The following is a 13,523-nucleotide window of genomic DNA, read 5'->3' on the forward strand; positions in this document are numbered from 1 at the left end:
AACGCACCAATTTGCTCTCCTGACCCAAACAACTCAAGAGGAACAGTAGTTCTCAGTCACCTCGGTGACGGACATCAGGACATGAAGGCCAGGAGCCCTTGAGCACTCCAGCTCACTGTCCGGGGGTGCATCCAGGCATCAGGAGGACTCAGCAATACACCTGAGTTGAGACACACTGGGAGTATCTTGGGAGACCAGGTCCTGCCGGTTTGCAGACTCTGGTACCAGCAAGAACTCCAGAGACCTTGGTCACTCAGCTGACTTACTGGTCAATGCTGGGTGGCAGAATAATGTCCCCAAAGACGACCATGTCCTCACCCCCAGAACCTGTGGCTACGTTACCGACTGTGCCAAAAGGAACTCAGCAGATAGGGTTAAGGGTACAAACCCTGTGGTTGGAGGGATTACGTGGGTGAGACCAGCCCAACTGCGGAAGCCGCGAACGCAGAGAAGCCTTCCCAGCAGGGTCCAGGGACTGCGTGGAAAGCGCAGGAGAAATTCCCAGTGCGGAAAGGACCCAACGCACCACAGCTGGCTTTAAAAAGACAGGAAGGCGGCTCCGGACCACATAACGTGGGCGGCCACTAAAAGTCAGATATGTCCCTCAGTCCACAGGCAGTGATCAAACAGGGACTCTGTTCCTACAACCACAATGAACCGAATTCTGCCAACAAGCTGAGAGCAGGAAGCAGATTTTCCCCAGAGAACCCAGAAAAGAGCACAGCCCGACTGACTCCTGGATTTTAGCCTGGTGAGAGCCACATCAGACTTCTGACCTCAAGAACCTTAGTGTACTAAATATATGTCATTTAAGCTATGAAGTTTATGGTAATTTGTTACAGCAGCAGAGGAAAACTAATACAAGCACCATGTTTAAGAAGAAATTACCAAAAGTCAGGGAAAACCTACCTGGAAGGATTAGCAGAAACAATCCCCAGAACTCCCAACAGGCCAAGCACGTGGCTGCTCTCAGCGGCCAGACAGAAAACACCACAAGTCACAGAGTGTTGGGAAGAACGCTCAAAACAATCTTGCCTCAGTACAAAGTAAAACGAGCTGTAAACTAAGTGCCGTTCTGGTCTTACCTAACAAAGCCAAAAATAAGACCTGAAAAGATCAAATTGTTCCTAAGTCACTCAGCTACATCCCAGCACAAAGTTCAAGAATAATAAACAGGGGCGCTGGGGGTGGGGGGGGTCAGTTGGGCGTCTGCCTTCAGCTCAGGTCCTAATACCAGGGTTCTGAAACGGAGCCCCACATCTGGGTCCCTGCTTAGTGGAGAGTCTGCTTTTCCCTCTCGCTGGTCCTGCCTATCACTATCTCTTTCTCTCGCTCAAATAAATAAATAAAATCTAAAAAAAGAAGAAGAATAGGAACACAAAAATATCCAGCACTGGGGCGCCTGGGTGGCTCAGGGAATTAAAGCCTCTGCCTTCGGCTCAGGTCATGATCTCAGGGTCCTGAGATCGAGCTCCAAATCGGGCTCTCTGCTCAGCGGGGAGCCTGCTTCCTCCTCTCTCTCTGCCTGTCTCTCTGCCTACTCGTGATCCGTCTATCAAATAAATAAATAAATCTTTAAAAAAAAAATCCAGCACCAACAAGGTAAAATAACAATGTCTGGCATCCAATCAAAAATTACCAGGCATGCAAAGAAGCAAAAAAAATACAACCCACAATGGGAATGAATCAATAAATACAAACTGAACCAGAAATGAGGCAGAAAAATCAGTAAACAACATTTAGATAGTTATTATGACTGTGTCTGTCTCATATACTAGAAAAATCCACGAGAAAGGCCGCATTTGCTAATATAAAAAGGTTAAAGAAAAAGGATGGTAAAAGACAAGGCTGATGCAAGTTATAAGAAAGCTGGAGTGACTATGTCAATATTAGACAAGATAGATCGGAGACATACGATCCTAAACATTTATGTGCCTAATAGGAGAACTTCGAAATACACAAAGCCTAAACTAATGAACATGTAAGAAAAAATAGACAAATACAGTGAGTGGAGGGACGCCTGGGGGCTCAGTGGGTTAAGCTGCTGCCTTCAGCTCGGGTCATGATCCCAGGATCCTGGGATTGAGTCCCACGTCCAGCTCCTTGCTCAGTGGGGACCTGCTCCTCTCTGCCTGCTGCTCTGCCTGCTTGTGTTCTCCCTCTCTCTCTCTCTGACGAATAAATAAATAAATAAAATCTTTTAAACAAATTGTAGTGGAGATTCTCCATAATTAGCAAAACAACTGATTTCTCCATAATTAGCGAAACAACTGTAAAAGTAATCATTAAGTGTAGAGAAGTCCTGAACAATACCGTCAACCAACTTGACCTACATAGTATTTACACAACCATCTTTTCATTAACAGTAGAATATGTTTTTTTCTGAAAGTACATGGAATATTTATCAAAACTGACTATATTCTGGGCAGGAAAACAAATCTCAGTCAATTTAAAAGAGTTCAAGTCATACAGAGTATGTTCTCTGGCTGCAATGGAATTAAATTAAAAATCAATAAGAGAAGGCTATCTGAAATATTCCCAAGTCATTCATTCATTCATTCACTCATTCATTTGACACAGAGAGAGAGAGAGACCGAGAGAGGGAACACAAGCAGGGGGAATGGGAGAGGGAGAAGCAGGCTCCCCACTGAGCAGGGAGCCTGATGCGGGGTTCCATCCCGGGCTCAATCCCAGGACCCTGGGATCACAACCTAAGCCAAAGGCAGATGATGCTTAACAACTGAGCCACCCAGGGGCCCCCCCATTAGTATTTTTAAAAGTACTTAATGTGCCTCAAAATAATACATGAAGCAAAAAAGAAATCAAAAGTAAAATTACAAGGCAGTTGAAGTGAATGAAAATGAAAAAATATACCAACATTTGTGGGACATTTATAGCACTAATGTCTATATTAGAAAAGAAGAACCATGTGATCTTCTACCTTAAGAAACTAGATGCTCAGGTGTGCGTGGGTAGCTCAGTTGAGTGTCTGACTCTTGATTTCAGCTCAGGTCATGGGTCTGAGCCCTCCATCGGGCGCTGCACTCAGCACGGAGTCTGCCTGTCCCTCTCCCTCTGCGTCTCCCTCTACCTCTCTCAGAGAAATAAAATCTTAAGAGACGCCTGCATGGCTCAGTTGGTTGGGTGGCTGCCTTCGGCTCAGGTCATGGTCCCTGTGTCCTGGGATCGAGTCCGACACTGGGCTCCTTGCTCCGCGGGGAGCCTGCTTCTCCCTCTGCCTGCCTCTCTGCCTGCCTGTGTGTGCTCTCTCTCTCTCTCTCTCTCTCTGACAGATAAACAAAATCTTAAAAAAAAAAAAAGAAAGAAAAGAAAGAAGATGGGGCGTCTGGGTGGCTCAGTGGGTTAAAGCCTCTGCCTTTGGCTCAGGTCATGATCCCGGGGTCCTGGGATCGAGCCCCGCATCGGGCTCTCTGCTCAACAGGGAGCCTGCTTCTCCCTCTCTCTCTGTCTGCCTCTCTGCCTACTTGTGCTTTCAATCTGTCAAATAAATAAATAATCAATCTTTAAAAAATTTTTAAAAATCAACTGTATTTCTATTTGCTAACAATAAACAATCAAAAATTGGAACTCGTGCCATTTGCTGAGTCAAGTAATATGAAATATTTTCCCCCACCCTGCCAAAATATGAAATATTAGAAAATAAATTTGACAAGAGATGTATTAGACAGTAACGCTATCAAACACTGCTGAGATGGACACACACACACTTACGGTTTATATGTTCACTTGAGAGAAAGAGAGAGCTCGCACACATGGCTGGGGTGAGGGCAGCGGGCAAGGGACAAGTAAAGCGCTGAGTGTGGAGCCCAGCGCTGGGCCGCACCTCGGGCCCCTGAGATCCCAACCAGAGAGGAAACCAAGAGTCAGAGGCTTAACCAACTGGGCCACCCAGGCGCCCCACGCCGCTGGGAGACATTAAGGAAACCGTAAGTAAGTGGAGAGACAGTGTGCGAAGGCGCTGATTCTTCCTGAATGGATCTACAGATTAAATGCATCCCACTCACAATCCCACAGGCTTCTTGTAGAAACTGGGGGACTAGCCCTACAACTTGTATGGAAGTGCAAGGCCTTAGAGCAGCCAGAACAATTCTGAAACCAAACCAAACCAGACTGGAGGATTTCTACTACTGGACTTCACGACTCACGCGGCCAGCTGATTTTCCACAGAGGTACGACGTCTATGCAGTGGGGAAAAGACCGTCTTTCCGACAAACAGCACCGAGCACCGACACGCAGCCCGTCCAGAAAATTTTGGGGTTGGGGGGTAAAAAGCAGAAGAAAATCTCTAGGACCAATACCAAAAGCAAAAGTGCTCTGGGGAAAAAGAATAGACTTGATAAACTGAAATTCATCAAAAAACTTCTGCTGTTTTTTTAAAAATAAATTTTGTATTTATTAGGCGCCTGGGTAGGCTTAGTCAGTAAGTGTCTGCCTTAGGCTCAGGTCACGATCCCCGGGTCCTGGGGTCAAGCCCAGGACAGCGAGGAGCCTGCTTCTCCCTCCCCTACCTGTGTGTGCTCTATCTCTATCTCTCTTAAAAGAAAAAAAAGTGGGGGGGGGGGGTGAGGCTGGGTAGCTCAGTTGTTAAGCATCTGCCTTTGGCTCACGTCATGATTCCAGGGTCCCGGGATAGAGCGCTGCATCGGGCTCCCGCTCGGAGGGAGTCTGTTTCTCCCTGTCCCGCTTCCCTGCTTGTGTTCTCTCACTGTCTCTCTGTCAAATAAAAAAATAAAATATTTTTTAAAATATGCTTATTCTTTTATTTTAGAGACAGAGAGAGAGCACATGCCAGGGGAGGGACAGACGAAGAGCGAGAAGCAGATTTTCAGCTCAATCCCCAGACCCTGGGCCAAAACCAAGAGCTGGAGGGAAGCTTAACCGACTGAGCCACCCAGGCCCCCCAAAAAACTTCCTCTCTTTGGATATACTGCTCAGGGAATGAAATGAATGGCACTGAGGCACACCGCTCAGTGACAAGGCACACGGTAAAATGCATCAGTACCCCTCCCCAGTGCTCTCCTCTTGCTACTTCTGCCCTCACACAAGCCAGCAGATGCCCTACTCCCCTGCAGGGGTCCTATTCCTGAGGACCCGCTCACTTGGCCAACCCGCCTCGGCCACTCCCCCTGCCCTGCTTCCTCCATGCTCAGCGTGAGGATTTTTGCCAACACTGATGCTAGCACGATGCCACAGCGCTGCTTACCCGTCCTCCTGCTGCCCGAAGCACCCAACACCTCCCACGCGGGCCGGTCAGCCTACACCTGAAGCCCTTAACGCTTCCCTCTCAGCCCTTTACCTTCTAGGTGTCCTGGCCACCCGGAAACCCCAGGCCTGGGTTGGACTCTCAGCACCTCGCGTCTGCCTGTCCTCTGCAAGCATGCCGTGTCCAGGCTCTCTGACTGGGGACTCCCACTCACTCAACAGCCCATTCCCGTTCCCACACCTCACCCAGGACATGCCCAACCTTCCAGCAAGTGAGCCGATATTCCTACAACCCTTTGTTCACGTGATGTATATGGGGTCAGTGCGAAATATAACCAATGGTAGGCTCCAGTCTCCCTGCCATTTCCAGTGCACCAAGAGCAAGGGAAAACGTTTTGATTTTCATCCTCAGTGTGCACAGCATTTTTAAAAAACCTGTTCAGGGGGCGCCTGGGTGGCTCAGTGGGTTAAAGCCTCTGCCTTCAGCTTGGGTCATGATCCCAGAGTCCTGGGATGGAGCCCCGCATGGGGCTTTCTGCTCGGCGGGGAGCCTGCTTCCCCCTCTCTCTCTCTGCCTGCCTCTCTGCCTACTTGTGATCTCTGTCAAATAAATAAATATATATATTTTTTTTAATTAAAAAAAAAAAAAAACCTGTTCAGGGGCACCTGGGTAGCTCGGTCAGTTGAGCGTCCAACTTTGGTTTTGGGTCAGATCATAATCTCATGGGTCCTGGGATCAAGCTCCAAGCTGAGTAGGAAGATGGTGTAAGTCTCACCCTCTGCCCCTCCCCCCACTCACTTGTTCACTCACTTTAAAATAAATCTTACTTTAAAAAAATTTTCTTAATTATTTTATTTATTCATTTGACAGACAGAGATCACAAGTAGGCAGAGAGGCAGGCAGAGAGAGAGGAGGAAGCAGGCTCCCCGCTGAGCAGAGAGCCCGATGTGGGGCTCGATCCCAGGACCCTGGGATCATGGCCTGCGCTGAAGGCAGAGGCTTAACCCACTGAGCCACCCAGGCGCCCTTATTTTAAATTTTTTTATTATTTTTTTTATTGTGTTATGTTAATCACCATACAGTACCTTCAAGAGTTTTTGCTGATGATTCATCGTTCGCATATAACACCCAGTGCTCCCCAAAGTCCGTGCCCTCCTTAATGCCCACCACCCGGCCCACCCATTTCCCACCCCATTCTAACTGGTGTAAGGTGGTACCTCAATGTGGTTTTTTTTTTTTTTTAAGATTTTATTTATTTATTTGACAGAGAGAGATCACAAGTAGGCAGAGAGACAGGCAGAGAGAGAGGGGGAGGGAAGCAGGCTCCCCGCTGAGCAGAGAGCCCGATGCGGGACTCAATCCCAGGACCCTGAGATCATGACCTGAGCCAAAGGCAGCGGCTTAACCCACTGAGCCACCCAGGCGCCCCTCAATGTGGTTTTGATTTGAATTTTCCTGATGGTTAATGACGATAAATACTTTTTCATGTGTCTGTTAGCCATTTGTATGTCTTCTTTGGGGAAGTGTCTGTTCATCTCTTCTGCCCATTTTCTGACATGATTATCTGTTTTTGGGGTGTTGAGTTTGAGGAGCTCTTTATAGATCTTGGCTATCAGCCCTTTGTCGGTAGTGTCATTTGTGAATATCTTCTCCAATTCTGTGGGTTGTCTTTTTGTTTTGTTGACTGTTTCCTTTGCTGTATAGAAGGTTTTTATCTTGATGAAGTCCCAAAACTCCTTTTTTGCTTTTGTTTCCTTTGCCTTTGGAGATAGGTCCTGAAAGAAGTTGCCGTGGCCAATGTCAAGGAGGTTACTGCCTAGGTTCTCCTCTAGGATTCCTGCCTCACGTTGAGATCTCCCAACCATTTAGTTAACCTTTGTGTCTGGTGTAAGAGAATGGTCAAGTTTCATTCTTCTGTATATAGCTGTCCAATTTTCCCAGAACTGTTTATTGAAGAGATTGACTTTCTTCCATTGGCTATTTTTTCCTACTTTGTCAAAGATTATTTGACCATAGAGTTGAGGGTCCATATCTGGGTTCTCTACTCTGTTCCACTGGTCTATGTGTCTGTTTTTGTGCCAGTACCTTGCTGTCTTGGTGATCACAGCTTTGTAATATAGCTTGAAATCAGGCAACATGATGCGACCAATTTTGTTTTTCTTTTTTAACATTTCCTTGGTGATTCAGTGTCTTTGACGGTTCCATACAAATTTTAGGATTGTTTGTTCCAACATTTTGAAAAATGCCATTGGTATTTTGATTGGGATGGCATTGAAAGTGTAGATAGCTCTGGGCAGCATAGACATCTTATCAATGTTTATTCTTCCAATCCATGAGCATGGAATGGTCTTCCATCTTCTTGTGTCTTCTTCAATTTCTTTCATGAGTGTTCTGTAGTTCCCCGAGTACAGATCCTTTACCTCTTTGGTTAGGTTTATTCCAAAGTATTTTGTCATTCTTGGTGCTACTGTAAAGGGAATCAATTCTCTAATTTCTCTTTCTACAGTTTCATTGTTAGTGTATAAGAAAGCAGCTGATTTCTGTACATTGACTTCGTATCCTGCCATATTACTGAACGGCAGTATGAGTTCTAGTAGCTTGGGCATGGAGTCTTATGAGTTTTCCACATAGATTATCATGTCATCTGCAAAGAGAGAGCATTTGACTTCTTCTTTGCCAATTTGAGTACCTTATATTTCTCTCTGTTGTCTGACTGCTGTTGCCAGGACTTCTAGTACTATGAGCAACAACACTGGCAAGAGTAGGCACCCTTGTTGTGTTCCTGATCTCAGTGGAAAGGCTCTCATGTTTTCCCCATTGAGAATGATATTCGCTGTGGGTTTTTCATAGATGGATGTTATGAAGTTGAGGAGTCTTCCCTCTATCCCTATACTCTGAAGAGTTTTAGTCAGGAATGGATGCTGTACTTTGTCGAATGTTTTTTCTGCATCAATTGAGAGGACCATGCAGTTCTTGTCTTTATTTATGGGTTCTATCACATTGATTGATTTGCAATATTAAACCACCCTTGCATCCCAGGGACAAATCCCACTTGGTCAAGACAGATAACCCTTTTAATATACTGTTGGATCCTAGCTAGGATCTTGTTGAGAATCCTGGCAGCCGTATCCATCAAGGTATTGGTCTGAAATTCTCCTTTTTGATGGGGTCTTTGCCCAGTTTTGGGTGGCTCAGTCAGTTGAGTGCCAACTTTGGTTTTGGCTTACGTCATGGTCTCGTGGGTTCTGGAATCAAGCTCCAAGCTCAGTGGGGAGTCCGCTGTAAGATTCTCACCCTCTGCCCCTCCTCCAACCCCACTAACTTGCTCACTCTCTCTAAAATAAATAAATCTTTAAAAAAACCAAAAACTGTTCATGGAAGGAATAGAATCAAAATCCTCCCATATGATTCAATAATATAGAGCTCAATTTTCCTGAATCTACAAATATATGAGACAGGATATTGGAGGGTATTTGATAAAATGGTCCAAAATTCATATAGAAGAATTAATGTACAAGAATAGCCAATTAAAAAAAAAAAAGAACATCCAGTTAAATTTTTAAAAAGTATATGAAGAGGAGGATTTGTCCTATATTATGTTGAAGTGTATTAGATCAATGGAACTATATAAAAATGCCAGGAATGAACACCAATAAGGAAGAAAACATTAAGCAAGAAAGACGGAGTTTTAAATCATACAGGCCGGTCGATCAGTCGTGTTGAAACAGCAAATCAAACACTCAGGGAACACACTAGCCTCCCCACACCTCTCCTTATCCCAACACGTTGCACAGATGCACATAAGAGTTAAATGGAAAGATGAAATGTGGGGCGCCTGAATAGCTCCGTAGGTTAAAGCCTGTGCCTTCAGCTCAGGTCATGATCCCAGGGTCCTGGGATCGAGCCCCGCATCGGGCTCCCTGCTCCGCGGGGAGTCTGCTTCTCCCTCTCTCTCTGCCTGCCTCTCTGCCTACTGGTGATCTCTGTCTGTCAAATAAATAAATAAAATCTTTAAAAAGAAAAAAAAAAAAAAAGAAAGATGAAATGTTAAAGTCCGAGTAGGAAGCACACGTAAACCTTCTATAGTCTTAAATCAGGAAAGGACGTGCTTCGCCAGACACAAAAACCCAGACACATTAACAAACACTGTTCAGTTTAACTATCAAAAAAAAAGTCAAGGGACGCCTGGGTGGCTCAGTTGGTTGGACGACTGCCTTCGGCTCAGGTCATGATCCCGGAGTCCCGGGATCGAGTCCCACATCAGGCTCCCAGCTCCACGGGGAGTCTGCTTCACTCTCTGATCTTCTCCTCGCTCATGCTGTCTCTCACTATCTCTCTCTCAAATAAATAAATAAATAAAATCTTAAAAAAAAAAAAGTCAAGTTTCTGAGTCAAAATTTGACAACCGTGTGCACAGTTACACCTCTGTGCACAACCGTACGTGCTCACACACCTGGTCCGACCACCAGAGCAGAAGGTCAATAAGCGACAAAACAGCACAAATCACTTGTCACACACACACGAGGTTGCACGGCGGGAGCCTGGCACACGGCAAGCCCGGCGGTCGTCCCGGGGGTGAGGGCCAGCAGAGCCTGTGGGGCGCCTGCCACCGGCCCAAACAGTCACACCCGTGACGGGATCACCCCCGTTTTGAAACCCTCACGCGAGCACAAGCACGGGAGCGTGGCAGGGAGCGGGGCAGGGAGCGGAGCTTGCAGAGTCTAGAACTCGACCGCCCGGTGGAAAAGTGAAGCGCGTGGCCAAACAAGGCCAGCGGGAGAGGTCCCGTCAGCACCACGGCCGCAGGCCAGGTGACCTGTGTGTGACGCGGGACACGCGGAGACAGCACAGACTGCTCTCTGCGGAGACAAGCCAACGTGAGCAGGTCGCTGGAGGCAAACCAGGATAAAGGCCCCGTGGGGGAAGACGGTGCAGGGACAAGGAAGAGTCTGGGCCCCGAAGGCGCCCTGCATCTTGCAGGAAGCGTGTGCCGAGCACGGACTGCCCAGCCAGAACCTCAGAGGCTCCGTCTGGTCTAGCACACAGAGCCCAGCAAGTAGCAGAGGAACCCACTGCTCGTTAGTGGCTGTTACTGGCACAGCAGGACCACCCAGGACCGGCTCCCCCAGGCTCCACTCCCCGCCCGTGCTGTGGCGCAGACCAGCACAGGTCAAAGGCGTGGTCGAGGGGGGCCTCCCTCCCTGCATCCTACACATCGGAGCCGAGGGAAGCAGCAGCTTCCTCCTCATTCACCTGGACAGGCGCTCCACCACACCTAGGAAGCCGACCAGGCGCCGTCTGAGCCCGCGGAGTCCAAGCCCTTGGCTTGAAGGACACCCACGTGTATCAGGGCTGCCACGCGACATGGCAGAGGCTAACAGAGGTGCTGGGCCAGCCGCTCCAAGCCCAAGGTGGGTCAGGAGGAGACATGGGAGGCGAGGCGGCCACGGACACCACTGCCCAGAGGAAGCCACGCGCCTGTCTGAGGGTCAGGCCACCGTGTGGGGTCACGGGAATGACCCAGCCCTGCAGCAGGCCCCAGGACCCTCTCTTCCAGTACCGGAGCCAGAGAAGAATCCACTTCCAGAGTCACCCACAAGAATCTGGGCTGAGGATCTGGGGAAGGCAGTTCAACAGTCCATTGCTCACCGTCCCTCAGGAACACTATTTCTCAACCCAAGCCGTCCCAAGCTGCGTCACTGGGTTGACACGGAAACCCCCAGAGCCACGTGGCCCTCCAGCTCAGTGAAGAAATCCCAGTTCCCGTAACTCCGGGGCCAGTATGCCCTGAGGGGCTCTCTGGGACCTACCTCCAGGAGACGGAATGATTCAGCCCACGGAAGAGGCTCACGAGGTCTGCAGCAGCTGGTCACACGCTCGCCGCCACCGGACTGCTTACCTGGGCTCAGCAGACCCTGGCCTCAGTGCAGACACCGTGTCTGCACATGGCACTAGCGGGGAGCGCAGGCAGGCATGAGCCCCCCAGTTTCCACCTCTGATCTACGGCTGTCCCTCGGGAGGCGGCAACCAGCCCTGGGCAGTGAGAAACAGCGAGACGCAGGTCCCAGCAAGGCAGCCTGAATATTGGTTTCAAGGTAACCCAGGGAGCTCAACTCAGGTCATTCCACTCGGACACCACAGAGAGACCAGAGACACCTGCTCACTTGAACCACAAGAGCCTGAGGCCTGGAAGTCAAGACCCTGCTGACAGCAGCATCCCCAGACCCCTCGGGCGCCAGAACTACAGGCGTGAGATGCAGCCCCGCCACCATCAAGCCACTGCTGGAGGGTCCCGCAACTGACCATTCCCACATGGGTCTCCCGGGGCCCAGTGCCCGCTGGGTCTCTCCATCCCGACCCCTCAAACCCAACAGCCCCAGCCTCACCCGACCTCTCCCGGCCCCAACACGCCGGCCTCTTTCCTGCATCACCGCGCACGCAGGGTCGGGCCAGGAACCAGCATCACCCGTCCTGCTCCTGCGTCTCCCTCCCCACACCTGACCCGCCTCTCCACCCCCCCATCCCTTCCAGAAGTGGTCCCGGCCTCCAAGACTGCCCGCAGCGCCGGCCTCCACCCCAACCCCAACCCCAACCCCACCCGCTCCCCGCCCCGGCCCGCCAGGCAAGGCCAGTCCTCCGGTTCCCCCACCAGACCCGCCGCCCCCACCCCACCCCTCCGACCCACTTCACGGCTCTCGAGCCGGCCAGCCCCGCGCCCCCTCCACCGGGCTGGCAAAGCGGAAGGGCCGCACGCGCGCGGCCGCGAACGGAGCCCCGTCCTCCGGCCCTGGCGCCGCACGGCCGCTGTGCTGGCGCTGCAGGAAGCCGGCGGCCGCGACACCCGGGCCTCCGAGCCGGGGCCCGCGGGCCGGCCTGGCCCGGCACCACCTGGCCCTCGCCCTGCCCTGCCGGTTCGCGCCCCGCCGCTGCGCCCAGCGGTCCCCGCGGCGTCCGGACGCACCGGTCCGTGCGCCGGACCGCCTGCCCCGGCGCCCGCGAGCAAACGGGAAGGGGCGTCTCCGAGTTCAGGCTCCGCTTCCCCTGGAGGACAGTCCGCCGCGCCCGGGGCGCGCCCCAGGCCCCCGCAGCCCGCGCCGGGTGGGGCCGGAGGGGCGCGGCCGGCTCCCGGGCCTCTCCCGGGCCGCGCCGGGCGCACCTGGGCCCCGGCCGAGGGGCGGGCTCGGCCCCGCGACGCCCAGGACCCTCCTCGCGCTCGCCCGCTGACCTTGGGGAGGCGCCTCCCGACGCGGCTTCCTACGAGGCCCCGCCGACGGCGCGGACCCCGGACTCTCCGGCCGCGGCCCCCCCGAGGCACGCCGGTCCCCGGGCGCCGCTCTACCTGAGAAGCCGCCCCGGCCCGGGCGCCGCCCTCCCAGCCTGCCGGGCCCCGAGTGGTGGGCGGGGTCGCACGCCGAGCCCGCCCCCGCCACCCTCCGCCAACCGCGGCTCGGCGCGCGGCAGCCCGGCCCCGCCCCCAGGCCATCTCCGCGCTCATTGGCCGGAGACGCGTCCCTCTCCCGCTTTCCCTCTCTCCACCCCGCCCCCGGGGCCCCTGCGAGCGGGAGTGCGCAAACTCCGCCTCACGCTCGGCCCCGCCCCCCGGCCGTCTGGATACCTCGACTCCCGACCGTTGCGCGCGAGCACGGCCTCCCCGCCGGCCGTAAGGAACGCGGCCGGTCAGTGCGCAGGCGCAGGGCGTGCACGTCCGGCTTTCCCGCGCGGCGCCCGGCGCCCTCCGCCTCTCTGCTGCTGTCCGCGCCGACACTGACCTGGCGGGGAAGCGGGCGCGGACCCCGCGCCGCACGCAGGAGCGCATCGGCCTCGCGGGCTCGGCGTGCCACTGCGCTCAGAGCCAGGCCCCTCGCAAACACGCGCCTGTCCAGGGACCCACGCCCGTGGGCCCGACCTGGACACACGCGGGCCCTCTCCCGCTCCGCTACCGCTCACGCCGGAACGCACACGCGGCGCTCCCGGCCAACCCCCGGAGACGCTGCGGCCGCCGACCCCCGAGCGAGCAGAGACGAGTTCCGTGGGCCGACCGGGGGTCGGGATGAGCCGGGGCGCTGCAGAGGGCGCGGAACAGGCAACAGTAAGACACGCGAAGCGCTGCCAAGTGGCGCCGCCGGGGGACGGGGGACGAGGATCGGACTCCGAGGGAAGCGGCGGGCGGGGGGCTGCGATCTGCACCAGGCACGGCTCGGGCACAGCCTCGCAGGCTGAAGTCATCTGGGCACGTTTGCAGGCATCGCCGCAGCTCAGGAAGCGAGAAGGGCCCTCTGAGAAGGAAGTGGTCGGCAGC

General features: G+C 52.8%; 1 protein-coding gene across 9 annotated transcripts in view; it reads right to left on the reverse strand.

The window, feature by feature from the left end:
- The window catches only part of MROH1 (maestro heat like repeat family member 1), a 61,081-nt gene extending 48,430 nt beyond the window's left edge, over window positions 1–12,651 (reverse strand). For 4 of the 9 annotated variants that reach the window (XM_045074106.1, XM_045074107.1, XM_045074102.1 and 1 more), the window contains exon 1: window positions 12,450–12,623. The gene's annotated coding sequence lies outside the window, so the exon portion shown is untranslated. Of the gene's footprint in view, window positions 1–12,449 lie in introns of all 9 variants that reach the window. The other 5 variants (XM_045074108.1, XM_045074111.1, XM_045074112.1 and 2 more) reach the window with 2 other exon arrangements.
- Between the last annotated feature and the right edge of the window lie 872 nt (window positions 12,652–13,523).

This window comes from Mustela putorius, unplaced genomic scaffold, assembly GCF_011764305.1.
Source record: "Mustela putorius furo isolate JIRA1106 unplaced genomic scaffold, ASM1176430v1.1 tig00537303_pilon_pilon_pilon, whole genome shotgun sequence".
Taxonomy (NCBI): Eukaryota; Metazoa; Chordata; class Mammalia; order Carnivora; family Mustelidae; genus Mustela; species Mustela putorius.